The 23267-nt window shown below is 41.9% G+C and overlaps 49 non-coding genes and 1 pseudogene across 49 annotated transcripts; all 50 read left to right on the forward strand.

Moving 5' to 3' along the window:
• The first annotated feature begins 62 nt into the window (after nucleotides 1–62).
• On the forward strand, nucleotides 63–181 carry LOC145561647 (5S ribosomal RNA). The gene has a single exon (XR_014094183.1). It is a non-coding gene; the product is annotated as a 5S ribosomal RNA (ribosomal RNA).
• Nucleotides 182–379: 198 nt separating this feature from the next.
• Nucleotides 380–498, forward strand: LOC145561657 (5S ribosomal RNA). The gene has a single exon (XR_014094192.1). It is a non-coding gene; the product is annotated as a 5S ribosomal RNA (ribosomal RNA).
• A 199-nt stretch (nucleotides 499–697) lies between these two features.
• LOC145561377 (5S ribosomal RNA) lies at nucleotides 698–816 on the forward strand. The gene has a single exon (XR_014093924.1). It is a non-coding gene; the product is annotated as a 5S ribosomal RNA (ribosomal RNA).
• Nucleotides 817–1015: 199 nt separating this feature from the next.
• LOC145560784 (5S ribosomal RNA) lies at nucleotides 1016–1134 on the forward strand. Its single transcript, XR_014093397.1, has one exon. It is a non-coding gene; the product is annotated as a 5S ribosomal RNA (ribosomal RNA).
• A 198-nt stretch (nucleotides 1135–1332) lies between these two features.
• LOC145561627 (5S ribosomal RNA) lies at nucleotides 1333–1451 on the forward strand. The gene has a single exon (XR_014094164.1). It is a non-coding gene; the product is annotated as a 5S ribosomal RNA (ribosomal RNA).
• Nucleotides 1452–1650: 199 nt separating this feature from the next.
• Nucleotides 1651–1769, forward strand: LOC145561426 (5S ribosomal RNA). The gene has a single exon (XR_014093972.1). It is a non-coding gene; the product is annotated as a 5S ribosomal RNA (ribosomal RNA).
• Nucleotides 1770–1969: 200 nt separating this feature from the next.
• Nucleotides 1970–2088, forward strand: LOC145561275 (5S ribosomal RNA). Its single transcript, XR_014093828.1, has one exon. It is a non-coding gene; the product is annotated as a 5S ribosomal RNA (ribosomal RNA).
• A 199-nt stretch (nucleotides 2089–2287) lies between these two features.
• LOC145561616 (5S ribosomal RNA) lies at nucleotides 2288–2406 on the forward strand. Its single transcript, XR_014094154.1, has one exon. It is a non-coding gene; the product is annotated as a 5S ribosomal RNA (ribosomal RNA).
• A 199-nt stretch (nucleotides 2407–2605) lies between these two features.
• Nucleotides 2606–2724, forward strand: LOC145561659 (5S ribosomal RNA). Its single transcript, XR_014094194.1, has one exon. It is a non-coding gene; the product is annotated as a 5S ribosomal RNA (ribosomal RNA).
• Nucleotides 2725–2923: 199 nt separating this feature from the next.
• Nucleotides 2924–3042, forward strand: LOC145560715 (5S ribosomal RNA). Its single transcript, XR_014093337.1, has one exon. It is a non-coding gene; the product is annotated as a 5S ribosomal RNA (ribosomal RNA).
• Nucleotides 3043–3241: 199 nt separating this feature from the next.
• Nucleotides 3242–3360, forward strand: LOC145560663 (5S ribosomal RNA). Its single transcript, XR_014093282.1, has one exon. It is a non-coding gene; the product is annotated as a 5S ribosomal RNA (ribosomal RNA).
• Nucleotides 3361–3559: 199 nt separating this feature from the next.
• Nucleotides 3560–3678, forward strand: LOC145561675 (5S ribosomal RNA). The gene has a single exon (XR_014094210.1). It is a non-coding gene; the product is annotated as a 5S ribosomal RNA (ribosomal RNA).
• Nucleotides 3679–3877: 199 nt separating this feature from the next.
• On the forward strand, nucleotides 3878–3996 carry LOC145561630 (5S ribosomal RNA). The gene has a single exon (XR_014094167.1). It is a non-coding gene; the product is annotated as a 5S ribosomal RNA (ribosomal RNA).
• Nucleotides 3997–4195: 199 nt separating this feature from the next.
• Nucleotides 4196–4314, forward strand: LOC145561660 (5S ribosomal RNA). The gene has a single exon (XR_014094195.1). It is a non-coding gene; the product is annotated as a 5S ribosomal RNA (ribosomal RNA).
• Nucleotides 4315–4514: 200 nt separating this feature from the next.
• LOC145560785 (5S ribosomal RNA) lies at nucleotides 4515–4633 on the forward strand. Its single transcript, XR_014093398.1, has one exon. It is a non-coding gene; the product is annotated as a 5S ribosomal RNA (ribosomal RNA).
• A 199-nt stretch (nucleotides 4634–4832) lies between these two features.
• LOC145561378 (5S ribosomal RNA) lies at nucleotides 4833–4951 on the forward strand. Its single transcript, XR_014093925.1, has one exon. It is a non-coding gene; the product is annotated as a 5S ribosomal RNA (ribosomal RNA).
• A 198-nt stretch (nucleotides 4952–5149) lies between these two features.
• Nucleotides 5150–5268, forward strand: LOC145561397 (5S ribosomal RNA). Its single transcript, XR_014093943.1, has one exon. It is a non-coding gene; the product is annotated as a 5S ribosomal RNA (ribosomal RNA).
• A 199-nt stretch (nucleotides 5269–5467) lies between these two features.
• On the forward strand, nucleotides 5468–5586 carry LOC145561342 (5S ribosomal RNA). Its single transcript, XR_014093891.1, has one exon. It is a non-coding gene; the product is annotated as a 5S ribosomal RNA (ribosomal RNA).
• Nucleotides 5587–5785: 199 nt separating this feature from the next.
• Nucleotides 5786–5904, forward strand: LOC145561394 (5S ribosomal RNA). Its single transcript, XR_014093940.1, has one exon. It is a non-coding gene; the product is annotated as a 5S ribosomal RNA (ribosomal RNA).
• A 199-nt stretch (nucleotides 5905–6103) lies between these two features.
• On the forward strand, nucleotides 6104–6222 carry LOC145561648 (5S ribosomal RNA). Its single transcript, XR_014094184.1, has one exon. It is a non-coding gene; the product is annotated as a 5S ribosomal RNA (ribosomal RNA).
• Nucleotides 6223–6421: 199 nt separating this feature from the next.
• Nucleotides 6422–6540, forward strand: LOC145560689 (5S ribosomal RNA). The gene has a single exon (XR_014093313.1). It is a non-coding gene; the product is annotated as a 5S ribosomal RNA (ribosomal RNA).
• Nucleotides 6541–6740: 200 nt separating this feature from the next.
• Nucleotides 6741–6859, forward strand: LOC145560786 (5S ribosomal RNA). The gene has a single exon (XR_014093399.1). It is a non-coding gene; the product is annotated as a 5S ribosomal RNA (ribosomal RNA).
• A 199-nt stretch (nucleotides 6860–7058) lies between these two features.
• Nucleotides 7059–7177, forward strand: LOC145561379 (5S ribosomal RNA). Its single transcript, XR_014093926.1, has one exon. It is a non-coding gene; the product is annotated as a 5S ribosomal RNA (ribosomal RNA).
• A 198-nt stretch (nucleotides 7178–7375) lies between these two features.
• On the forward strand, nucleotides 7376–7494 carry LOC145561398 (5S ribosomal RNA). Its single transcript, XR_014093944.1, has one exon. It is a non-coding gene; the product is annotated as a 5S ribosomal RNA (ribosomal RNA).
• A 199-nt stretch (nucleotides 7495–7693) lies between these two features.
• LOC145561661 (5S ribosomal RNA) lies at nucleotides 7694–7812 on the forward strand. The gene has a single exon (XR_014094196.1). It is a non-coding gene; the product is annotated as a 5S ribosomal RNA (ribosomal RNA).
• Nucleotides 7813–8011: 199 nt separating this feature from the next.
• On the forward strand, nucleotides 8012–8130 carry LOC145560549 (5S ribosomal RNA). Its single transcript, XR_014093174.1, has one exon. It is a non-coding gene; the product is annotated as a 5S ribosomal RNA (ribosomal RNA).
• Nucleotides 8131–8573: 443 nt separating this feature from the next.
• LOC145560740 (5S ribosomal RNA) lies at nucleotides 8574–8692 on the forward strand. The gene has a single exon (XR_014093356.1). It is a non-coding gene; the product is annotated as a 5S ribosomal RNA (ribosomal RNA).
• A 199-nt stretch (nucleotides 8693–8891) lies between these two features.
• On the forward strand, nucleotides 8892–9010 carry LOC145560673 (5S ribosomal RNA). The gene has a single exon (XR_014093294.1). It is a non-coding gene; the product is annotated as a 5S ribosomal RNA (ribosomal RNA).
• A 199-nt stretch (nucleotides 9011–9209) lies between these two features.
• On the forward strand, nucleotides 9210–9328 carry LOC145560717 (5S ribosomal RNA). The gene has a single exon (XR_014093339.1). It is a non-coding gene; the product is annotated as a 5S ribosomal RNA (ribosomal RNA).
• A 199-nt stretch (nucleotides 9329–9527) lies between these two features.
• On the forward strand, nucleotides 9528–9646 carry LOC145560787 (5S ribosomal RNA). The gene has a single exon (XR_014093400.1). It is a non-coding gene; the product is annotated as a 5S ribosomal RNA (ribosomal RNA).
• Nucleotides 9647–9845: 199 nt separating this feature from the next.
• On the forward strand, nucleotides 9846–9964 carry LOC145561430 (5S ribosomal RNA). The gene has a single exon (XR_014093975.1). It is a non-coding gene; the product is annotated as a 5S ribosomal RNA (ribosomal RNA).
• Nucleotides 9965–10162: 198 nt separating this feature from the next.
• On the forward strand, nucleotides 10163–10281 carry LOC145561399 (5S ribosomal RNA). Its single transcript, XR_014093945.1, has one exon. It is a non-coding gene; the product is annotated as a 5S ribosomal RNA (ribosomal RNA).
• Nucleotides 10282–10480: 199 nt separating this feature from the next.
• LOC145561662 (5S ribosomal RNA) lies at nucleotides 10481–10599 on the forward strand. Its single transcript, XR_014094197.1, has one exon. It is a non-coding gene; the product is annotated as a 5S ribosomal RNA (ribosomal RNA).
• Nucleotides 10600–10798: 199 nt separating this feature from the next.
• LOC145560550 (5S ribosomal RNA) lies at nucleotides 10799–10917 on the forward strand. Its single transcript, XR_014093175.1, has one exon. It is a non-coding gene; the product is annotated as a 5S ribosomal RNA (ribosomal RNA).
• A 442-nt stretch (nucleotides 10918–11359) lies between these two features.
• On the forward strand, nucleotides 11360–11478 carry LOC145560676 (5S ribosomal RNA). The gene has a single exon (XR_014093298.1). It is a non-coding gene; the product is annotated as a 5S ribosomal RNA (ribosomal RNA).
• A 199-nt stretch (nucleotides 11479–11677) lies between these two features.
• On the forward strand, nucleotides 11678–11796 carry LOC145560536 (5S ribosomal RNA). Its single transcript, XR_014093162.1, has one exon. It is a non-coding gene; the product is annotated as a 5S ribosomal RNA (ribosomal RNA).
• Nucleotides 11797–12239: 443 nt separating this feature from the next.
• Nucleotides 12240–12358, forward strand: LOC145560691 (5S ribosomal RNA). Its single transcript, XR_014093315.1, has one exon. It is a non-coding gene; the product is annotated as a 5S ribosomal RNA (ribosomal RNA).
• Nucleotides 12359–12559: 201 nt separating this feature from the next.
• On the forward strand, nucleotides 12560–12678 carry LOC145561401 (5S ribosomal RNA). Its single transcript, XR_014093947.1, has one exon. It is a non-coding gene; the product is annotated as a 5S ribosomal RNA (ribosomal RNA).
• A 442-nt stretch (nucleotides 12679–13120) lies between these two features.
• Nucleotides 13121–13239, forward strand: LOC145560693 (5S ribosomal RNA). Its single transcript, XR_014093316.1, has one exon. It is a non-coding gene; the product is annotated as a 5S ribosomal RNA (ribosomal RNA).
• A 201-nt stretch (nucleotides 13240–13440) lies between these two features.
• LOC145561663 (5S ribosomal RNA) lies at nucleotides 13441–13559 on the forward strand. Its single transcript, XR_014094198.1, has one exon. It is a non-coding gene; the product is annotated as a 5S ribosomal RNA (ribosomal RNA).
• A 200-nt stretch (nucleotides 13560–13759) lies between these two features.
• Nucleotides 13760–13878, forward strand: LOC145561512 (5S ribosomal RNA). Its single transcript, XR_014094054.1, has one exon. It is a non-coding gene; the product is annotated as a 5S ribosomal RNA (ribosomal RNA).
• Nucleotides 13879–14078: 200 nt separating this feature from the next.
• LOC145560806 (5S ribosomal RNA) lies at nucleotides 14079–14197 on the forward strand. The gene has a single exon (XR_014093418.1). It is a non-coding gene; the product is annotated as a 5S ribosomal RNA (ribosomal RNA).
• Nucleotides 14198–14395: 198 nt separating this feature from the next.
• On the forward strand, nucleotides 14396–14514 carry LOC145561635 (5S ribosomal RNA). Its single transcript, XR_014094172.1, has one exon. It is a non-coding gene; the product is annotated as a 5S ribosomal RNA (ribosomal RNA).
• A 198-nt stretch (nucleotides 14515–14712) lies between these two features.
• Nucleotides 14713–14831, forward strand: LOC145561441 (5S ribosomal RNA). Its single transcript, XR_014093986.1, has one exon. It is a non-coding gene; the product is annotated as a 5S ribosomal RNA (ribosomal RNA).
• Nucleotides 14832–15030: 199 nt separating this feature from the next.
• LOC145561685 (5S ribosomal RNA) lies at nucleotides 15031–15149 on the forward strand. The gene has a single exon (XR_014094219.1). It is a non-coding gene; the product is annotated as a 5S ribosomal RNA (ribosomal RNA).
• Nucleotides 15150–15349: 200 nt separating this feature from the next.
• Nucleotides 15350–15468, forward strand: LOC145561382 (5S ribosomal RNA). Its single transcript, XR_014093929.1, has one exon. It is a non-coding gene; the product is annotated as a 5S ribosomal RNA (ribosomal RNA).
• A 201-nt stretch (nucleotides 15469–15669) lies between these two features.
• LOC145560759 (5S ribosomal RNA) lies at nucleotides 15670–15788 on the forward strand. The gene has a single exon (XR_014093372.1). It is a non-coding gene; the product is annotated as a 5S ribosomal RNA (ribosomal RNA).
• A 198-nt stretch (nucleotides 15789–15986) lies between these two features.
• On the forward strand, nucleotides 15987–16105 carry LOC145561631 (5S ribosomal RNA). Its single transcript, XR_014094168.1, has one exon. It is a non-coding gene; the product is annotated as a 5S ribosomal RNA (ribosomal RNA).
• Nucleotides 16106–16305: 200 nt separating this feature from the next.
• On the forward strand, nucleotides 16306–16424 carry LOC145561383 (5S ribosomal RNA). The gene has a single exon (XR_014093930.1). It is a non-coding gene; the product is annotated as a 5S ribosomal RNA (ribosomal RNA).
• A 199-nt stretch (nucleotides 16425–16623) lies between these two features.
• Nucleotides 16624–16740, forward strand: LOC145560854 (5S ribosomal RNA; annotated as a pseudogene).
• Nucleotides 16741–23267: the final 6527 nt, after the last annotated feature.

The raw sequence follows: 23267 nt of genomic DNA on the forward strand, positions 1-23267 counted from the left end.
GCATTTCGAAGGAAATCAGGGGCTGGAAAGGGTATAAATACAAAATAGCGCAATAAGTAAATGGTTGCGATCATACCAGCACTAATGCACCGGATCCCATCAGAACTCCGTAGTTAAGCGTGCTTGGGCGAGAGTAGTACTAGGATGGGTGACCTCCTGGGAAGTCCTCGTGTTGCACCACTTTTTTGCCGAATTCGTAATTTTTATTTGTGTTCGGTTATTTTGAGATAGGAAATGGTTTGGGACGCGTAGATCTCGAAAAAAAAACCAATTTGAAAAAAAAATGTTTAATTCGGACGATCGGGCACAAAGTTACGGCATTTCGAAGGAAATCAGAGGCTGGAAAGGCTATAAATACAAAATAGCGCAATAAGTAAATGGGTGCGATCATACCAGCACTAATGCACCGGATCCCATCAGAACTCCGCAGTTAAGCGTGCTTGGGCGAGAGTAGTACTAGGATGGGTGACCTCCTGGGAAGTCCTCCTGTTGCACCCCTTTTTTGCCGAATTCGTAACTTTTATTTGTTTTCGGTTATTTTGAGATGGGAAATGGTTTGGGACGCGTAGATCTCGAAAAAATAACCAATTTGAAAAAAAAAATGTTTAATTCGGACGATCGGGCACAAATTTACGGCATTTCGAAGGAAATCAGGGGCTGGAAAGAGTATAAATACAATATAGCGCAATATGTAAATGGGTGCGATCATACCAGCACTAATGCACCGGATCCCATCAGAACTCCGCAGTTAAGCGTGTTTGGGCGAGAGTAGTACTAGGATGGGTGACCTCCTGGGAAGTCCTCGTGTTGCACCCCTTTTTTGCCGAATTCGTAATTTTTATTCGTTTTGGGTTATTTTGAGATGAGAAATGATTTGGGATGCGTAGATCTCGAAAAAATAACCAATTTGAAAAAAAAAATGTTTAATTCGGACGATCGGGCACAAAGTTACGGCATTTCGAAGGAAATCTGGTGCTGGAAAGGGTATAAATACAAAATAGCGTAATAAGTAAATGGGTGCGATCATACAAGCAATAATGCACCGAATCCCATCAGAACTCCGTAGTTAAGCGTGCTTGGGCGAGAGTAGTACTAGGATGGGTGACCTCCTGGGAAGTCCTCGTGTTGCACCCCTTTTTTGCCGAATTCGTAATTTTTATTTGTTTTCGGTTATTTTGAGATGGGAAATGGTTTGGGACGCGTAGATCTCGAAAAAATAACCAATTTAAAAAAAAAATGTTTAATTCGGACGATCGGGCACAAAGTTACGGCATTTCGAAGGAAATCAGGGGCTGGAAAGAGTATAAATTCAATATAGCGCAATAAGTAAATGGGTGCGATCATACCAGCACTAATGCACCGGATCCCATCAGAACTCTGCAGTTAAGCGTGTTTGGGCGAGAGTAGTACTAGGATGGGTGACCTCCTGGGAAGTCCTCGTGTTGCACCCCTTTTTTGCCGAATTCGTAATTTTTATTTGTTTTGGGTTATTTTGAGATGGGAAATGGTTTGGGACGCGTAGATCTCGAAAAAATAACCAATTTGAAAAAAAAAATGTTTAATTCGGACGATCGGGCACAAAGTTACGGCATTTCGAAGGAAATCAGGGGCTGGAAAGGGTATAAATACAAAATAGCGCAATAAGTAAATGGTTGCGATCATACCAGCACTAATGCACCGGATCCCATCAGAACTCCGGAGTTAAGCGTGCTTGGGCGAGAGTAGTACTAGGATGGGTGACCTCCTGGGAAGTCCTCGTGTTGCACCCCTTTTTTTGCCGAATTCGTAATTTTTATTTGTGTTCGGTTATTTTGAGATAGGAAATGGTTTGGGACGCGTAGATCTCGAAAAAATAACCAATTTGAAAAAAAAAATGTTTAATTCGGACGATCGGGCACAAAGTTACGGCATTTCGAAGGAAATCAGAGGCTGGAAAGGCTATAAATACAAAGTAGCGTAATAAGTAAATGGGTGCGATCATACCAGCACTAATGCACCGGATCCCATCAGAACTCCGCAGTTAAGCGTGCTTGGGCGAGAGTAGTACTAGGATGGGTGACCTCCTGGGAAGTCCTCGTGTTGCACCCCTTTTTTGCCGAATTCGTAATTTTTATTTGTGTTCGGTTATTTTGAGATAGGAAATGGTTTGGGACGCGTAGATCTCGAAAAAATAACCAATTTGAAAAAAAAAATGTTTAATTCGGATGATCGGGCACAAAGTTACGGCATTTCGAAGGAAATCAGAGGCTGGAAAGGCTATAAATACAAAATAGCGCAATAATTAAATGGGTGAGATCATACCAGCACTAATGCACCGGATCCCATCAGAACTCCGCAGTTAAGCGTGCTTGGGCGAGAGTAGTACTAGGATGGGTGACCTCCTGGGAAGTCCTCGTGTTGCACCCCTTTTTTGCCGAATTCGTAATTTTTATTTGTGTTCGGTTATTTTGAGATAGGAAATGGTTTGGGACGCGTAGATCTCGAAAAAATAACCAATTTGAAAAAAAAAATGTTTAATTCGGACGATCGGGCACAAAGTTACGGCATTTCGAAAGAAATCAGAGGCTGGAAAGGCTATAAATACAAAATAGCGCAATAAGTAAATGGGTGCGATCATACCAGCACTAATGCACCGGATCCCATCAGAACTCCGCAGTTAAGCGTGCTTGGGCGAGAGTAGTACTAGGATGGGTGACCTCCTGGGAAGTCCTCCTGTTGCACCCCTTTTTTGCCGAATTCGTAACTTTTATTTGTTTTCGGTTATTTTGAGATGGGAAATGGTTTGGGACGTGTAGATCTCGAAAAAATAACCAATTTGAAAAAAAAAATGTTTAATTCGGACGATCGGGCACAAAGTTACGGCATTTCGAAGGAAATCAGGGGCTGGAAAGAGTATAAATACAATATAGCGCAATAAGTAAATGGGTGCGATCATACCAGCACTAATGCACCGGATCCCATCAGAACTCCGCAGTTAAGCGTGTTTGGGCAAGAGTATTACTAGGATGGGTGACCTCCTGGGAAGTCCTCGTGTTGCACCCCTTTTTTGCCAAATTCGTAATTTTTATTTGTTTTGGGTTATTTTGAGATGGGGAATGGTTTGGGACGCGTAGATCTCGAAAAAATAACCAATTTGAAAAAAAAAATGTTTAATTCGGACGATCGGGCACAAAGTTACGGCATTTCGAAGGAAATCAGGGGCTGGAAAGGGTATAAATACAAAATAGCGCAATAAGTAAATGGTTGCGATCATACCAGCACTAATGCACCGGATCCCATCAGAACTCCGTAGTTAAGCGTGCTTGGGCGAGAGTAGTACTAGGATGGGTGAACTCCTGGGAAGTCCTCGTGTTGCACCCCTTTTTTGCCGAATTCGTAATTTTTATTTGTGTTCGGTTATTTTGAGATAGGAAATGGTTTGGGACGTGTAGATCTCGAAAAAATAACCAATTTGAAAAAAAAAATGTTTAATTCGGACGATCGGGCACAAAGTTACGGCATTTCGAAGGAAATCAGGGGCTGGAAAGGGTATAAATACAAAATAGCGCAATAAGTAAATGGTTGCGATCATACCAGCACTAATGCACCGGATCCCATCAGAACTCCGTAGTTAAGCGTGCCTGGGCGAGAGTAGTACTAGGATGGGTGACCTCCTGGGAAGTCCTCGTGTTGTACCCCTTTTTTGCCGAATTCGTAATTTTTATTTGTTTTGGGTTATTTTGAGATGGGAAATGGTTTGGGACGCGTAGATCTCGAAAAAATAACCAATTTGAAAAAAAAAATGTTTAATTCGGACGATCGGGCACAAAGTTACTGCATTTCGAAGGAAATCAGGGGCTGGAAAGGGTATAAATACAAAATAGCGCAATAAGTAAATGGTTGCGATCATACTAGCACTAATGCACCGGATCCCATCAGAACTCCGTAGTTAAGCGTGCTTGGGCGAGAGTAGTACTAGGATGGGTGACCTCCTGGGAAGTCCTCGTGTTGCACCCCTTTTTTGCCGAATTCGTAATTTTTATTTGTGTTCGGTTATTTTGAGATAGGAAATGGTTTGGGACGCGTAGATCTCGAAAAAATAACCAATTTGAAAAAAAAAATGTTTAATTCGGACGATCGGGCACAAAGTTACGGCATTTCGAAGGAAATCAGAGGCTGGAAAGGCTATAAATACAAAGTAGCGTAATAAGTAAATGGGTGCGATCATACCAGCACTAATGCACCGGATCCCATCAGAACTCCGCAGTTAAGCGTGCTTGGGCGAGAGTAGTACTAGGATGGGTGACCTCCTGGGAAGTCCTCCTGTTGCACCCCTTTTTTTGCCGAATTCGTAACTTTTATTTGTTTTCGGTTATTTTGAGATGGGAAATGGTTTGGGACGCGTAGATCTTGAAAAAATAACCAATTTGAAAAAAAAAATGTTTAATTCGGACGAACGGGCTCAAACTTACGGCATTTCGAAGGAAATCAAGGGCTGGAAAGGGTATAAATACAAAATAGCGCAATAAGTAAATGGGTGCGATCATACAAGCAATAATGCACCGAATCCCATCAGAACTCCGTAGTTAAGCGTGCTTGGGCGAGAGTAGTACTAGGATGGGTGACCTCCTGGGAAGTCCTCGTGTTGCACCCCTTTTTTGCCGAATTCGTAATTTTTATTTGTTTTCGGTTATTTTGAGATGGGAAATGGTTTGGGACGCGTAGATCTCGAAAAAATAACCAATTTGAAAAAAGAAATGTTTAATTCGGACGATCGGGCGCAAAGTTACGGCATTTCGAAGGAAATCAGGGGCTGGAAAGAGTATAAATACAATATAGCGCAATAAGTAAATGGGTGCGATCATACCAGCACTAATGCACCGGATCCCATCAGAACTCCGCAGTTAAGCGTGTTTGGGCGAGAGTAGTACTAGGATGGGTGACCTCCTGGGAAGTCCTCGTGTTGCACCCCTTTTTTGCCGAATTCGTAATTTTTATTTGTTTTGGGTTATTTTGAGATGGGGAATGGTTTGGGACGCGTAGATCTCGAAAAAATAACCAATTTGAAAAAAAAATGTTTAATTCGGACGATCGGGCACAAAGTTACTGCATTTCGAAGGAAATCAGGGGCTGGAAAGGGTATAAATACAAAATAGCGCAATAAGTAAATGGTTGCGATCATACCAGCACTAATGCACCGGATCCCATCAGAACTCCGTAGTTAAGCGTGCTTGGGCGAGAGTAGTACTAGGATGGGTGACCTCCTGGGAAGTCCTCGTGTTGCACCCCTTTTTTGCCGAATTCGTAATTTTTATTTGTGTTCGGTTATTTTGAGATAGGAAATGGTTTGGGACGCGTAGATCTCGAAAAAATAACCAATTTGAAAAAAAAAATGTTTAATTCGGACGATCGGGCACAAAGTTACGGCATTTGGAAGGAAATCAGGAGCTGGAAAGGCTATAAATACAAAATAGCGCAATAAGTAAATGGGTGCGATCATACCAGTACTAATGCACCGGATCCCATCAGAACTCCGCAGTTAAGCGTGCTTGGGCGAGAGTAGTACTAGGATGGGTGACCTCCTGGGAAGTCCTCGTGTTGCACCCCTTTTTTGCCGAATTCGTAATTTTTATTTGTTTTCGGTTATTTTGAGATGGGAAATGGTTTGGGACGCGTAGATCTTGAAAAAATAACCAATTTGAAAAAAAAAATGTTTAATTCAGACGAACGGGCTCAAAGTTACGGCATTTCGAAGGAAATCAAGGGCTGGAAAGGGTATAAATACAATATAGCGCAATAAGTAAATGGGTGCGATCATACCAGCACTAATGCACCGGATCCCATCAGAACTCCGCAGTTAAGCGTGCTTGGGCGAGAGTAGTACTAGGATGGGTGACCTCCTGGGAAGTCCTCGTGTTGCACCCCTTTTTTGCCGAATTCGTAATTTTTATTTGTTTTGGGTTATTTTGAGATGGGGAATGGTTTGGGACGCGTAGATCTCGAAAAAATAACCAATTTGAAAAAAAAAATGTTTAATTCGGACGATCGGGCACAAAGTTACTGCATTTCGAAGGAAATCAGGGGCTGGAAAGGGTATAAATACAAAATAGCGCAATAAGTAAATGGTTGCGATCATACCAGCACTAATGCACCGGATCCCATCAGAACTCCGTAGTTAAGCGTGCTTGGGCAAGAGTAGTACTAGGATGGGTGACCTCCTGGGAAGTCCTCGTGTTGCACCCCTTTTTTGCCGAATTCGTAATTTTTATTTGTGTTCGGTTATTTTGAGATAGGAAATGGTTTGGGACGCGTAGATCTCGAAAAAATAACCAATTTGAAAAAAAAAATGTTTAATTCGGACGATCGGGCACAAAGTTACGGCATTTCGAAGGAAATCAGAGGCTGGGAAGGCTATAAATACAAAGTAGCGTAATAAGTAAATGGGTGCGAACATACCAGCACTAATGCACCGGATCCCATCAGAACTCCGCAGTTAAGCGTGCTTGGGCGAGAGTAGTACTAGGATGGGTGACCTCCTGGGAAGTCCTCCTGTTGCACCCCTTTTTTTGCCGAATTCGTAACTTTTATTTGTTTTCGGTTATTTTGAGATGGGAAATGGTTTGGGACGCGTAGATCTTGAAAAAATAACCAATTTGAAAAAAAAAATGTTTAATTCGGACGAACGGGCTCAAACTTACGGCATTTCGAAGGAAATCAAGGGCTGGAAAGGGTATAAATACAAAATAGCGCAATAAGTAAATGGGTGCGATCATACAAGCAATAATGCACCGAATCCCATCAGAACTCCGTAGTTAAGCGTGCTTGGGCGAGAGTAGTACTAGGATGGGTGACCTCCTGGGAAGTCCTCGTGTTGCACCCCTTTTTTGCCGAATTCGTAATTTTTATTTGTTTTCGGTTATTTTGAGATGGGAAATGGTTTGGGACGCGTAGATCTCGAAAAAATAACCAATTTGAAAAAAGAAATGTTTAATTCGGACGATCGGGCGCAAAGTTACGGCATTTCGAAGGAAATCAGGGGCTGGAAAGAGTATAAATACAATATAGCGCAATAAGTAAATGGGTGCGATCATACCAGCACTAATGCACCGGATCCCATCAGAACTCCGCAGTTAAGCGTGTTTGGGCGAGAGTAGTACTAGGATGGGTGACCTCCTGGGAAGTCCTCGTGTTGCACCCCTTTTTTGCCGAATTCGTAATTTTTATTTGTTTTGGGTTATTTTGAGATGGGAAATGGTTTGGGACGCGTAGATCTCGAAAAAAAAACCAATTTGAAAAAAAAATGTTTAATTCGGACGATCGGGCACAAAGTTACTGCATTTCGAAGGAAATCAGGGGCTGGAAAGGGTATAAATACAAAATAGCGCAATAAGTAAATGGTTGCGATCATACCAGCACTAATGCACCGGATCCCATCAGAACTCCGTAGTTAAGCGTGCTTGGGCGAGAGTAGTACTAGGATGGGTGACCTCCTGGGAAGTCCTCGTGTTGCACCCCTTTTTTGCCGAATTCGTAATTTTTATTTGTGTTCGGTTATTTTGAGATAGGAAATGGTTTGGGACGCGTAGATCTCGAAAAAATAACCAATTTGAAAAAAAAAATGTTTAATTCGGACGATCGGGCACAAAGTTACGGCATTTGGAAGGAAATCAGGAGCTGGAAAGGCTATAAATACAAAATAGCGCAATAAGTAAATGGGTGCGATCATACCAGCACTAATGCACCGGATCCCATCAGAACTCCGCAGTTAAGCGTGCTTGGGCGAGAGTAGTACTAGGATGGGTGACCTCCTGGGAAGTCCTCCTGTTGCACCCCTTTTTTGCCGAATTCGTAACTTTTATTTGTTTTCGGTTATTTTGAAATGGGAAATTGTTTGGGACGCGTAGATCTTGAAAAAATAACCAATTTGAAAAAAAAAATGTTTAATTCGGACGAACGGGCTCAAAGTTACGGCATTTCGAAGGAAATCAAGGGCTGGAAAGGGTATAAATACAAAATAGCGCAATAAGTAAATGGGTGCGATCATACCAGCACTAATGCACCGGATCCCATCAGAACTCCGCAGTTAAGCGTGCTTGGGCGAGAGTAGTACTAGGATGGGTGACCTCCTGGGAAGTCCTTCTGTTGCACCCCTTTTTTGCCGAATTCGTAATTTTTATTTGTTTTCGGTTATTTTGAGATAGGAAATGGTTTGGGACGCGTAGATCTCGAAAAAATAACCAATTTGAAAAAAAAAATGTTTAATTCGGACGATCGGACACAAAGTTACGGCATTTCGAAGGAAATCAGGGGCTGGAAAGGGTATAAATACCAAATAGCGCAATAATTAAATGGGTGCGATCATACCAGCACTAATGCACCGGATCCCTTCAGAACTCCGCAGTTAAGCGTGCTTGGGCGAGAGTAGTACTAGGATGGGAAGGGTATAAATACAAAATAGCGCAATAAGTAAATGGGTGTGATCATACCAGCACTAATGCACCGGATCCCATCAGAACTCCGCAGTGAAGCGTGTTTGGGCGAGAGTAGTACTAGGATGGGAAGGGTATAAATACAAAATAGCGCAATAAGTAAATGGGTGCGATCATACCAGCACTAATGCACCGGATCCCATCAGAACTCCGCAGTTAAGCGTGTTTGGGCGAGAGTAGTACTAGGATGGGTGACCTCCTGGGAAGTCCTCCTGTTGCACACCTTTTTTGCCGAATTCGTAATTTTTATTTGTTTTCGGTTATTTTGAGATGGGAAATGGTTTGGGACGCGTAGATCTCGAAAAAATAACCAATTTGAAAAAAAAAATGTTTAATTCGGACGATCGGGCACAAAGTTACGACATTTCGAAGGAAATCAGGAGCTGGAAAGGGTATAAATACAAAATAGCGCAATAAGTAAATGGTTGCGATCATACCAGCACTAATGCACCGGATCCCATCAGAACTCCGCAGTTAAGCGTGCTTGGGCGAGAGTAGTACTAGGATGGGTGACCTCCTGGGAAGTCCTCCTGTTGCACCCCTTTTTTGCCGAATTCGTAATTTTTATTTGTTTTCGGTTATTTTGAGATGGGAAATGGTTTGGGACGCGTAGATCTCGAAAAAATAACCAATTTGAAAAAAAAAATGTTTAATTCGGACGATCGGGCACAAAGTTACGGCATTTCGAAGGAAATCAGGGGCTGGAAAGGGTATAAATACAAAATAGCGCAATAAGTAAATGGTTGCGATCATACCAGCACTAATGCACCGGATCCCATCAGAACTCCGCAGTTAAGCGTGCTTGGGCGAGAGTAGTACTAGGATGGGTGACCTCCTGGGAAGTCCTTCTGTTGCACCCCTTTTTTGCCGAATTCGTAACTTTTATTTGTTTTCGGTTATTTTGAGATGGGAAATGGTTTGGGACGCGTAGATCTTGAAAAAATAACCAATTTGAAAAAAAAAATGTTTAATTCGGACGAACGGGCTCAAACTTACGGCATTTCGAAGGAAATCAGGGGCTGGAAAGGGTATAAATACAAAATAGCGCAATAAGTAAATGGGTGCGATCATACAAGCAATAATGCACCGAATCCCATCAGAACTCCGTAGTTAAGCGTGCTTGGGCGAGAGTAGTACTAGGATGGGTGACCTCCTGGGAAGTCCTCGTGTTGCACCCCTTTTTTGCCGAATTCGTAATTTTTATTTGTTTTCGGTTATTTTGAGATGGAAAATGGTTTGGGACGCGTAGATCTCGAAAAAATAACCAATTTGAAAAAAGAAATGTTTAATTCGGACGATCGGGCGCAAAGTTACGGCATTTCGAAGGAAATCAGGGGCTGGAAAGAGTATAAATACAATATAGCGCAATAAGTAAATGGGTGCGATCATACCAGCACTAATGCACCGGATCCCATCAGAACTCCGCAGTTAAGCGTGTTTGGGCGAGAGTAGTACTAGGATGGGGGACCTCCTGGGAAGTCCTCGTGTTGCACCCCTTTTTTGACGAATTCGTAATTTTTATTTGTTTTGGGTTATTTTGAGATGGGAAATGGTTTGGGACGCGTAGATCTCGAAAAAATAACCAATTTGAAAAAAAAATGTTTAATTCGGACGATCGGGCACAAAGTTACTGCATTTCGAAGGAAATCAGGGGCTGGAAAGGGTATAAATACAAAATAGCGCAATAAGTAAATGGTTGCGATCATACCAGCACTAATGCACCGGATCCCATCAGAACTCCGTAGTTAAGCGTGCTTGGGCGAGAGTAGTACTAGGATGGGTGACCTCCTGGGAAGTCCTCGTGTTGCACCCCTTTTTTGCCGAATTCGTAATTTTTATTTGTGTTCGGTTATTTTGAGATAGGAAATGGTTTGGGACGCGTAGATCTCGAAAAAATAACCAATTTGAAAAAAAAAATGTTTAATTCGGACGATCGGGCACAAAGTTACGGCATTTGGAAGGAAATCAGGAGCTGGAAAGGCTATAAATACAAAATAGCGCAATAAGTAAATGGGTGCGATCATACCAGCACTAATGCACCGGATCCCATCAGAACTCCGCAGTTAAGCGTGCTTGGGCGAGAGTAGTACTAGGATGGGTGACCTCCTGGGAAGTCCTCCTGTTGCACCCCTTTTTTGCCGAATTCGTAACTTTTATTTGTTTTCGGTTATTTTGAGATGGGAAATTGTTTGGGACGCGTAGATCTTGAAAAAATAACCAATTTGAAAAAAAAAATGTTTAATTCGGACGAACGGGCTCAAAGTTACGGCATTTCGTAGGAAATCAAGGGCTGGAAAGGGTATAAATACAAAATAGCGCAATAAGTAAATGGGTGCGATCATACCAGCACTAATGCACCGGATCCCATCAGAACTCCGCAGTTAAGCGTGCTTGGGCGAGAGTAGTACTAGGATGGGTGACCTCCTGGGAAGTCCTTCTGTTGCACCCCTTTTTTGCCGAATTCGTAATTTTTATTTGTTTTCGGTTATTTTGAGATGGGAAATGGTTTGGGACGCGTAGATCTCGAAAAAATAACCAATTTGAAAAAAAAATGTTTAATTCGGACGATCGGACACAAAGTTACGGCATTTCGAAGGAAATCAGGGGCTGGAAAGGGTATAAATACCAAATAGCGCAATAATTAAATGGGTGCGATCATACCAGCACTAATGCACTAGATCCCATCAGAACTCCGCAGTTAAGCGTGCTTGGGCGAGAGTAGTACTAGGTTGGGAAGGGTATAAATACAAAATAGCGCAATAAGTAAATGGGTGTGATCATACCAGCACTAATGCACCGGATCCCATCAGAACTCCGCAGTGAAGCGTGCTTGGGCGAGAGTAGTACTAGGATGGCAAGGGTATAAATACAAAATAGCGCAATAAGTAAATGGGTGCGATCATACCAGCACTAATGCACCGGATCCCATCAGAACTCCGCAGTTAAGCGTGTTTGGGCGAGAGTAGTACTAGGATGGGTGACCTCCTGGGAAGTCCTCCTGTTGCACCCCTTTTTTGCCGAATTCGTAATTTTTATTTGTTTTCGGTTATTTTGAGATGGGAAATGGTTTGGGACGCGTAGATCTCGAAAAAATAACCAATTTGAAAAAAAAAATGTTTAATTCGGACGATCGGGCACAAAGTTACGGCATTTCGAAGGAAATCAGGGGCTGGAAAGGGTATAAATACAACAAAGCGCAATAAGTGAATGGGTGCGATCATACCGGCACTAATGCACCGGATCCCATCAGAACTCCGCAGTTAAGCGTGCTTGGGCGAGAGTAGTACTAGGATGGGTGACCTCCTGGGAAGTTCTCGTGTTGCACCCCTTTTTTGCCGAATTCGTAATTTTTATTTGTTTTCGGTTATTTTGAGATGGGAAATGGTTTGGGACGCGTAGATCTCGAAAAAATAACCAATTTGAAAAAAAAAATGTTTAATTCGGACGATCGGGCACAAAGTTACGGCATTTCGAAGGAAATCAGGGGCTGGAAAGGGTATAAATACCAAATAGCGCAATAATTAAATGGGTGCGATCATACCAGCACTAATGCACCGGATCCCATCAGAACTCCGCAGTTAAGCGTGCTTGGGCGAGAGTAGTACTAGGATGGGAAGGGTATAAATACAAAATAGCGCAATAAGTAAATGGGTGCGATCATACCAGCACTAATGCACCGGATCCCATCAGAACTCCGCAGTTAAGCGTGCTTGGGCGAGAGTAGTACTAGGATGGGAAGGGTATAAATACAAAATAGCGCAATAAGTAAATGGGTGCGATCATACCAGCACTAATGCACCGGATCCCATCAGAACTCCGCAGTTAAGCGTGCTTGGGCGAGAGTAGTACTAGGATGGGTGAACTCCTGGGAAGTCCTCGTGATGCACCCTATTTTTGCCGAATTCGTAATTTTTATTTGTTTTCGGTTATTTTGAGATGGGAAATGGTTTGGGACGCGTAGATCTCGAAAAAATAACCAATTTGAAAAAAAAGAAATGTTTAATTCGGACGATCGCGCACAAAGTTACGGCATTTCGAAGGAATTCAGGGGCTGGAAAGGGTATTAATACAAAATAGCGCAATAAGTAAATGGTTGCGATCATACCAGCACTAATGCACCGGATCCCATCAGAACTCCGTAGTTAAGCGTGCTTGGGCGAGAGTAGTACTAGGATGGGTGACCTCCTGGGAAGTCCTCGTGTTGCACCCCTTTTTTGCCGAATTCGTAATTTTTATTTGTGTTCGGTTATTTTGAGATAGGAAATGGTTTGGGACGCGTAGATCTCGAAAAAATAACCAATTTGAAAAAAAAATGTTTAATTCGGACGATCGGACACAAAGTTACGGCATTTCGAAGGAAATCAGGGGCTGGAAAGGGTATAAATACCAAATAGCGCAATAATTAAATGGGTGCGATCATACCAGCACTAATGCACCGGATCCCATCAGAACTCCGCAGTTAAGCGTGCTTGGGCGAGAGTAGTACTAGGATGGGAAGGGTATAAATACAAAATAGCGCAATAAGTAAATGGGTGCGATCATACCAGCACTAATGCACCGGATCCCATCAGAACTCCGCAGTTAAGCGTGCTTGGGCGAGAGTAGTACTAGGATGGGAAGGGTATAAATACAAAATAGCGCAATAAGTAAATGGGTGCGATCATACCAGCACTAATGCACCGGATCCCATCAGAACTCCGCAGTTAAGCGTGCTTGGGCGAGAGTAGTACTAGGATGGGTGAACTCCTGGGAAGTCCTCGTGATGCACCCTATTTTTGCCGAATTCGTAATTTTTATTTGTTTTCGGTTATTTTGAGATGGGAAATGGTTTGGGACGCGTAGATCTCGAAAAAATAACCAATTTGAAAAAAAAGAAATGTTTAATTCGGACGATCGGGCACAAAGTTACGGCATTTCGAAGGAATTCAGGGGCTGGAAAGGTTATAAATACAAAATAGCGCAATAAGTAAATGGGTGCGATCATACCAGCACTAATGCACCGGATCCCATCAGAACTCCGCAGTTAAGCGTGTTTGGGCGAGAGTAGTACTAGGATAGGTGACCTCCTGGGAAGTCCTCGTGTTGCACCCCTTTTTTGCCGAATTCGTAATTTTTTTTTTGTTTTCGATTATTTTGAAATGGGAAATGGTTTGGGACGCGTAGATCTCGAAAAAATAACCAATTTGAAAAAAAAAATGTTTAATTCGGACGATCGGGCACAAAGTTACGGCATTTCGAAGGAAATCAGGGGCTGGAAAGGGTATTAATACAAAATAGCGCAATAAGTAAATGGGTGCGATCATACCAGCACTAATGCACCGGATCCCATCAGAACTCCGCAGTTAAGCGTGCTTGGGCGAGAGTAGTACTAGGATGGGTGACCTCCTGGGAAGTCCTCGTGTTGCACCCCTTTTTTGCCGAATTCGTAATTTTTATTTGTTTTCGGTTATTTTGAGATGGGAAATGGTTTGGGACGCGTAGATCTCGAAAAAATAACCAATTTGAAAAAAAAAACTGTTTAATTCGGACGATCGGGCACAAAGTTACGGCATTTCGAAGGAAATCAGGGGCTGGAAAGGGTATTAATACAAAATAGCGCAATAAGTAAATGGGTGCGATCATACCAGCACTAATGCACCAGATCCCATCAGAACTCCGCAGTTAAGCGTGTTTGGGCAAGAGTAGTACTAGGAAGGATGACCTTCTGGGAAGTCCTCGTGTTGCACCCTTTTTTTGCCGAATTCGTAAATTTTATTTGTTTTCGGTTATTTTGAGATGGGAAATGGTTTGGGACGCGTAGATGTCGAAAAAATAACCAATTTGAAAAAAAAATGTGTAATTCGGACGATCGGGCACAAAGTTACGGCATTTCGAAGGAAATCAGGGGCTGGAAAGGGTATAAATACAAAATAGCGCAATAAGTAAATGGGTGCGATCATACCAGCACTAATGCACCGGATCCCATCAGAACTCCACAGTTAAGCGTGCTTGGGCGAGAGTAGTACTAGGATGGGTGACCTCCTGGGAAGTCTTCGTGTTGCACCCCTTTTTTGCCGAATTCGTAATTTTTATTTGTTTTCGGTTATTTTGAGATGGGAAATGGTTTGGGACGCGTAGATCTCGAAAAAATAACCAATTTAAAAAAAAAATGTTTAATTCGGACGATCGGGCACAAAGTTACGGCATTTCGAAGGAAATCAGGGGCTGGAAAGGGTATAAATACAAAATAACGCAACAAATAAATGGGTGCGATCATACCAACACTAATGCACCGGATCCCATCAGAACTCCGCAGTTAAGCGTGCTTGGGCGAGAGTAGTACTAGGATGGGTGACCTCCTGGGAAGTCCTCGTGTTGCACCCCTTTTTTGCCGAATTCGTAATTTTTATTTGTTTTCGGTTATTTTGAGATGGGAAATGATTTGGGACGCGTAGATCTCGAAAAAATAACCAATTTGAAAAAAAAAATGTTTAATTCGGACGATCAGGCACAAAGTTACGGCATTTCGAAGGAAATCAGGGGCTGGAAAGGGTATAAATACAAAATAACGCAACAATTAAATGGTTGCGATCATACCAACACTAATGCACCGGATCCCATCAGAACTCCGCAGTTAAGCGTGCTTGGGCGAGAGTAGTACTAGGATGGGTGACCTCCTGGGAAGTCCTCGTGTTGCACCCCTTTTTTGCCGAATTCGTAATTTTTTATTTGTTTTCGGTTATTTTGAGATGGGAAATGGTTTGGGACGCGTAGATCTCGAAAAAATAACCAATTTGAAAAAAAAAATGTTTAATTCGGACGATCGGGCACAAAGTTACGGCATTTCGAAGGAAATCAGGGGCTGGAAAGGGTAAAAATACAAAATAGCGCAATAAGTAAATGGGTGCGATCATACCAGCACTAATGCACCGGATCCCATCAGAACTCCGCAGTTAAGCGTGCTTGGGCGAGAGTAGTACTAGGATGGGTGACCTCCTGGGAAGTCTTCGTGTTGCACCCCTTTTTTGCCGAATTCGTAATTTTTATTTGTTTTCGGTTATTTTGAGATGGGAAATGGTTTGGGACGCGTAGATCTCGAAAAAAATAACCAATTTGAAAAAAAAAATTGTTTAATTCGGACGATCGGGCACAAAGTTACGGCATTTCGAAGGAAATCAGGGGCTGGAAAGGGTATAAATACAAAATAGCGCAATAATTAAATGGGTGCGATCATACCAGCACTAATGCACCGGATCCCCTCAGAGCTCCGCAGTTAAGCGTGCTTGGGCGAGAGTAGTACTAGGATAGGTGACCTCCTGGGAAGTCTTCGTGTTGCACCCCTTTTTTGCCGAATTCGTAATTTTTATTTGTTTTCGGTTATTTTGAGATGGGAAATGGTTTGGGACGCGTAGATCTCGAAAAAATAACCAATTTGAAAAAAAAATGTTTAATTCGGACGATCGGGCACAAAGTTACGGCATTTCGAAGGAAATCAGGAGCTGGAAAGGGTATAATTACAAAATAGCGCAATAAGTAAATGGGTGCGATCATACCAGCACTAATGCACCGGATCCCATCAGAACTCCGCAGTTAAGCGTGCTTGGGCGAGAGTAGTACTAGGATGGGTGACCTCCTGGGATTTCCTCGTGTTGCACCCCTTTTTTGCCGAATTCGTAATTTTTATTTGTTTTCGGTTATTTTGAGATGGGAAATGATTTGGGACGCGTAGATCTCGAAAAAATAACCAATTTGAAAAAAAAAATTGTTTAATTCGGACGATCGGGCACAAAGTTACGGCATTTCGAAGGAAATCAGGGGCTGGAAAGGGTATAAATACAAAATAGCGCAATAATTAAATGGGTGCGATCATACCAGCACTAATGCACCGGATCCCATCAGAGCTCCGCAGTTAAGCGTGCTTGGGCGAGAGTAGTACTAGGATGGGTGACCTCCTGGGAAGTCCTCGTGTTGCACCCCTTTTTTGCCGAATTCGTAATTTTTATTTGTTTTCGGTTCTTTTGAGATGGGAAATGGTTTGGGACGCGTAGATCTCGAAAAAATAACCAATTTGAAAAAAAAAATGTTTAATTCGGACGATCGGGCACAAAGTTACGGCATTTCGAAGGAAATCAGGGGCTGGAAAGGGTATAAATACAAAATAGCGCAATAAGTAAATGGGTGCGATCATACCAGCACTAATGCACCGGATCCCATCAGAACTCCGCAGTTAAGCGTGCTTGGGCGAGAGTTGTACTAGGATGGGTGACCTCGACTTCTTTGTGCATCATGTCATGGAGCAAGGCAGTTGCTGCACGTTGGTAAGTAGCACCTGCGTTTTTCAACCCAAATGGCATTACCGTGTAACAGTAAGTGCCCCATGGTGTGATAAAAGTTGTCTTCTCCATGTCTTCTTCCGCCGTGAGAATCTGATTGTTCCCTGCGTATCCGTCCATGAATGAGAGAAGCGCGTGATTTGCTGTGTTGTCTACCAGAATATCGATGTGTGGTAAAGGGAAGTCGTCCTTTGGACTTGCCTTATTTAGATCTCGATAGTCGACACACATCCTTACCCTTCCGTCTTTCCTAGGAACTGGGACGACGTTGGCGACCCATTCGGGGTATTTGGATACCTTGATGAAACCTGCAGTTATTTGTTTTTGAACTTCTTCTTTTATCTTAAGTGCTACGTCGGGTTTCATTCGACGTAAATTTTGTTTTACAGGTTTCATTCCTGGAATTAATGGTATAGTGTGTTGAGCTATTTCTCTGTTAATGCCTGGCATATCTTCATATGACCAATCAAATACATCGATAAATTCTTTAAGCAAATTAATTAAATCAGTTCTTTCTTGTTTATTCAATGTTAGACCGATTTTAACTTCTCTTTTATGAGTTGAATCATTTAAGATGTCAACTGTTTCAGTCTCTTCAATTACTGGTGTTTTCTTTTCAAGTGTTTCCATTGCTTTAATAAATTCTTTATCTTTTTCTTCGTTAGCTAAGCAATATTCGTCATCTTGGGTTAGGGAAGAACACGAGAAGTAAGGAGAATGAGCGATATTATTATACTCTGAGATCATTACATCAAAGAGTGATATGTCCTCAGGGACTGGATCACTAACTATCCTAGGAGAAGAAATAGGAAGGGAAGGCGTTATAGCTAAAGACTTAGAAGATTCTAAAGGGAAAGGCTCTGACTCAGACTCTGACCCTGACTCTGACGATTCTTCAAACATCGGCCCTTGTCCTGTCGTGATTGATATCTTCCTTCCACTCGGAGTAGTCACCTTGATAGTCTTGCGCCACCCTTGCAATAATCCTTCAGCTGGAGTAATTAGCTTTGAGAGGTCGAAGTTTTCGCTTTGTAGGACCGTTTGAATGAGTGAGGAGTTATCTTCCTCATAAACTGGCTCATTCTTTTCTCGCCCAAACAGTAATCCCATGACGTTAAAGTCAAAGCATGAAGGCGCTTTCTCCTTATGGACGGGAGTTGGGATTTCATCAGTGAAGTAGCAATCCAAGAAAATCTCGAATCCTGGTTGTCGTATACCATTTACAACGAATGGTTCGGGAAATTCATGGCATGGATAGTCCTCTCCTTCTTTTATAAACTGACCATTAAGCGTAAGAGGGTACTCATCCATTGGAATTTCTTTCTTTTGAATACGAGCGTCCCTACGTGCTTTCAATTTGTCCTGGGCTCGCTTGAGATCTTTCCGAGTCGGTTCGAAACCAAGTCCGAAAGTATCTAGTTTAGGGAGGCCAGGTGACTCTATCGATTTTGCTATCCCCTTCTTCTTTCCTAAGGTCATCCCAGGGAAGTGTCCTTGTTTCTTTAGCATAGTGTTGATAATCATGTTGGAATGGGGGTCGTGGCAAAGAGATGTCCTTTCATCCTCTTGGATTAAGGAGACTTCTTCGTTAAAGCCCCATAGGTCTTCATCATCTTCGTCGTGCTCCACATTGATGATTGGATTCTCTATTGACTTGATCCTCATTGGCGAAGCATCAATAGTGATGGGGATTCCTCCAACTATAGCTTTCACTTGTTGGTGGAGAGATGAAGGGACGGCCTTTAGGTTATGGAGCTAAGGGCGTCCTAACAACAGATTGAATGAGGCTTTGATGTCTACCACTTGAAAAGTAGTAGCATGTTCTATTGCTCCTGCCGTCACATTTAGGGTTATTTTGCCAAGAGCTTGACGTCGAGTATTATCGTAAGCTCTTATTCCTTGTGTGGACGAAGTTAAATCCTCATCCTTTATGCCGAGCATCCTCGCAGTCCTAAGTGGACAGACATTAATAGCCGATCCATTGTCTACAAGAGTCATGGGAACATTCATTCTTTTGCAGACTACTGTGAGGTTTAACGCTTTGTAGTGCTTGTCACCTTCCGGGGGTAAATCTTTATCAGAGAAGGTGATTAGATTAATTGGACTAGGGAGATCACTCGTGAGGAAGTTAGCTAGTCCCTCAGGAGTGGTGTAAGAATCTATCCCGATTTTATCCAAGGCATTCATCACAGCCAACCTATGTTCTCGAGATGTTGCCAGAAGTTTCCATACATTCATCTCCACTTTTGTCTTCTTGAATTGCTTAACGATGTCATTGTCTTCGGTGATAGGTATTGGAACTTGTTGTACGGTAGGCATGGGTTGTGTTGAAACAGGAGGTTGTATTCTCCCGGATCTTGTGAGGACGTCTATTGATGAATCTTCTTCAGCCCAAATGTCGTCCGTGGTGTATGATATGGAAGGTGAAGGTTCTAATATGTCTTTTAGATAGACATCTTCTTCATCACTGTCCCATACTCCATTAACATTTATATCCTCTTCTTGTTGAACTTGGACTAATTCTTTTCTATCAATCATTTTCTGCACCAAATCCTTGAATTTGAAGCAGTTTTCTATGGTGTGTCCTCCTGACTGATGGTATTGACAGTAATATCTATCTGTTCTTTTTAATGATTCAAATGGTCTCGGTTCGAGAGGTTTGACTTTGCCACCCTCGGAGAGCATTTTAAACATTTGTGCATACGGGATCCCAATTGGAGTATAAACTTTATTGCTCTTCTTGGGTCTTTCGGTGACTTGTAAGGAAAAGTGTTTTGCCTCATAAGTCGTTTTTACTGGTGTGAATTCTCTCTTAGGTTCTTGATCATATTCCTTGCGAAGTTCATTCAGAAATTTTGAGAGTTTCATGTAACAGTTGCGATGTCTCCCTCAGATATAGTGTGAGTATTCGTATTTCTACCTCATTTGCTGGTTTTGGAAGATTATCTTCGACATCGAAAAAGGTCTCTTCTTCTTCTTCTTCGACGTTGGTTACTTTGACAGGCTTAATGAGAGATGAGGGGTCAACTTCGCCTTCTTCATCGGAGATAGCCAATGTGTGAGCTAGAGGTGCATTGTCAATACTCGGTTTCTTACTGGCAGGAGGCAACGGCAGCTTATTACTGTCAATCAGGTCTTGTATAGCTTCCTTAAGCTTCCAACAACTTTCAGTGGATGGCCCCTACCTTGATGATATTTGCAATGTGCATTGGGGTTCCAATTAGGCGACCTCTTCTCGACTGGTGGATCTCCAAATGGTCCAATGGGAGTTATAAGACCTTTTGCGTTTAGCCGATCAAACGCGGTGTCATAACTCATGCCAATCGGAGTGAAGTTTCTCCTAAACAGTTTCTTTTGTCCTTGGTTGTTCATGGCGAGGATTTCTCCCAGATTAAAGGTGCTAACATTATTTAAGTGGGCGGTTTTGGAAGAAGAAGGATTGTCGTTCTTCTTTCCTTTCCAGCCACTGTTGGAGTTATTATTGGCAGCTTTAGATTTAGCTAAGTCATCTTCAATATTAATCCCAATATCATAAACAGCCTTAAAGGTATGAAGGTTATTTTGATATTTAAGATGTTTTGAATATTTTTCTTGGAGATTTTTAATGAACAATCTCACAGACTCTTTTTCACTTGGTACCTCAATCATTTTAGCTGAGGTTTCTCTCCACTTGTTAAAGAAAGATGTGAAGCCTTCATTCTCCTTCTGCTTGAGAATTTCAAGTTCTCTATGGTCAGTTTCGACTTGAACATTGCATTTGTACCTATCGACGAAAGCATTTGCTATGGATTCCCAGGTAGAGGTCTTTTCTTTTTCAAGAGAAAAGAACCATTGTTGGCAAAAGGTCTCGAGAGATAGCGAAAACAAAGAAGGGAAAATTTTCTTATCGATACCTTTGATACTCATTATTATTTCAAATGCCCTTAGATGAAAGTAGGGGTTGTCGATTGCCCTAAACTTTGGGATGTCGGTTGCACTGAACTTCTGCGGAAGAAGATCTTTATCCACCGAGACCCCTTGGGATGTGAGTTCCTGAAATTTGTAGTCGCTGGACAACTTACTTAGGCTTTCTTGCATGAGGTCCATTTGTTGTTGCTTCGCGGGATCCTCGATCTTAAGTGCGAGAAGCTTTAGTGTCTCAGTTACAGTAGCCAGTTGGTTCTTGAGATCATTAACTTCTTCTTGAGTTGCCATTATAACTCTTGCTTTCCTCTTGCGAGCTATAGGTTTGTCAAAAAGTTGGACTTGTACGAAGAGGTTATCTTTGATTAATCGTCCTTCCTTTCTTGACCACGCGCTGTAAATTAAGCCAGTTTGCGTTTTAATTACTTAACTCGAATCAGTTTGACTTTATGGCTTTTATTAAAAAAAAGTATGCATATTTTTAGGGAGCAATAATGTACATATGTTTAGGGAACTTAAGTACTATTATTTATTGGAGGATTAATATCCGACTTACCCCCCTAAAAAAATGACGAAAAAATAACGCGCGCACCAAGACTCCCTTAATCATGGTCAAGACATGTGTATTAGTGTGTGTATTGAGTGTAAGTGACATGCTTGGACTCTTGTGTAAGACCATGGGACTTAGTGCCTAAACTCGAATATTGATTCAATTAAGCATTATTGCCAGCAAAATTAACCGAATTAAACAGGAAACTAATTAATTAGACATTAGGTGATGACTCGACAAATAATCCGAACTGTCGGCCAAGCGACAGGACTGGCGTCACAATATGGTGGTTGGCGCCAGACTTTTTAGTAAATGTCTGGCGCTACACACCATACAGTGGCCCGCTACAGCCCAGATTTTGGCACCAATATTGGAGCCTCGGTCTGGGACTGTTTTCGATATTATTAGTCAACTGGGGTATGCCTAAAGTCGTACTAGGTCAATTCCGATTAAAAGAAGAAAAAGCTTTATTGACTCGAATTAATTAATTAATTAATTAATTAGGCAAAGTTCTTTAAGTCATTAATTATAATCTCAACACAAATCAACAAACGGTTAGGAGGAGCATAGAATATATATGCACAACAAATAATGCACAATTAGGCAAGTAAGCACAATATGATGCAATGAGTTCGCAACCTAACCATGGCTCTAGTTCTCTAAAGTTCGGGATATAGTTTAGTCAAACAGGGTCCATGGTTAATTGTTCAGATGCACCGCGTAGAAGCCTAACCGTGAAGGGTTAACGCGTGTGGATAGAACACCGCGAGTTTTTAGAAAAAACTCACTTCCATGGTTTGGTGAATTCAACCTCTCAGATGTACCCTTTGTTGCCAGGAGCGTTCAATCGGGTAGATAGAGCATGAATTCCCAGAGGGTTATGTCCATATGTAGAACACATATGGGTTTCAGAAAAATGAGAAAAAATTCAATCAGGAAGTAGGATCGAGCAAACAATACGAAAAACCGGTCGAAATTAGAACGCATATTTCTGGCTCGGTATTGGGGGAAATTGGCGCCAGCAAACAGAGACTAGCGCCAACTTTTAACTGTAGCGCCTGGCGCCAATACTGGCGTCTGGCGCTACGGCAAAAAGTGTGGCGCCAAGCTCTGGCCCCTGACGCTACTTCCCACATGCCTCAACAGCTTTCTGTGCTCAATAAAATCATCCAGTTTCGCGCGGTGTTATTTCAGTCCTAGTTGTGAAAGACGTTTCTCAAATTTCCTACGTGTAAAATCCTATGTTTTTTGACTCATTACGGATGGTCTTTCCAATGAGAACCTTTTTATGCATATGACAATAATGTTAATCAAAATTACGCACATGAAATACTTAGAACTTTTCGAGTCTCATCCACTCATTCTAAATCATTGCCGAAACAAATTCAGGAATTAAAATAGAAATCCTCCCCAGTGGAGTCGCCAAAAACTGTAGGGAATAATTTCAAGCCTTTAAATCCCACTAGCTTGAACCCCACTGTGATCATACACTAAAGTACGGTGGCGTCCAAAAGGGAAGAATATAGAGCAAAAGAGTCGCCAACAAGTTTTTTAGGAACTTGTAAACTGTTCACGAGGTGAAGGTTACACCCCTTAACGATCCAAGAGATCGTCAACTCCATAAGGTCATGAACCAAATAAGGGTTCGGGGATGAAGGTACAAATCCAACCTAAAAGAGATTGAACCTGCCCTAATAATAGGCCTCTACTTTATTCTGCTCGTATTCATGTGCGCTTTCTGACTAACATACAATCAATAGATTAACCCTAAACCTGTTTAATCTATGTTGGTTGAATATTAATGCACAAACAAACTATTATTGGTGATCACTTGAATTATAATCACAATTAACCCTAACAAGATTATTAATTATCTTATTAAGCGTGATTGCAAATACCAATTCCCTTTAACCTGCAATAAAAGGTGATCAAGCAATAAAGAATAAATAATATGCATATCAAGCAACATAATAAATAATCATAAACATTAGAAAGAACATAGGAAGCATCATACTTGAAATCATACTTAATATT

Source organism: Chenopodium album, chromosome 9 (assembly GCF_948465745.1).
Source record: "Chenopodium album chromosome 9, dcCheAlbu1.1, whole genome shotgun sequence".
NCBI lineage: Eukaryota > Viridiplantae > Streptophyta > Magnoliopsida > Caryophyllales > Amaranthaceae > Chenopodium > Chenopodium album.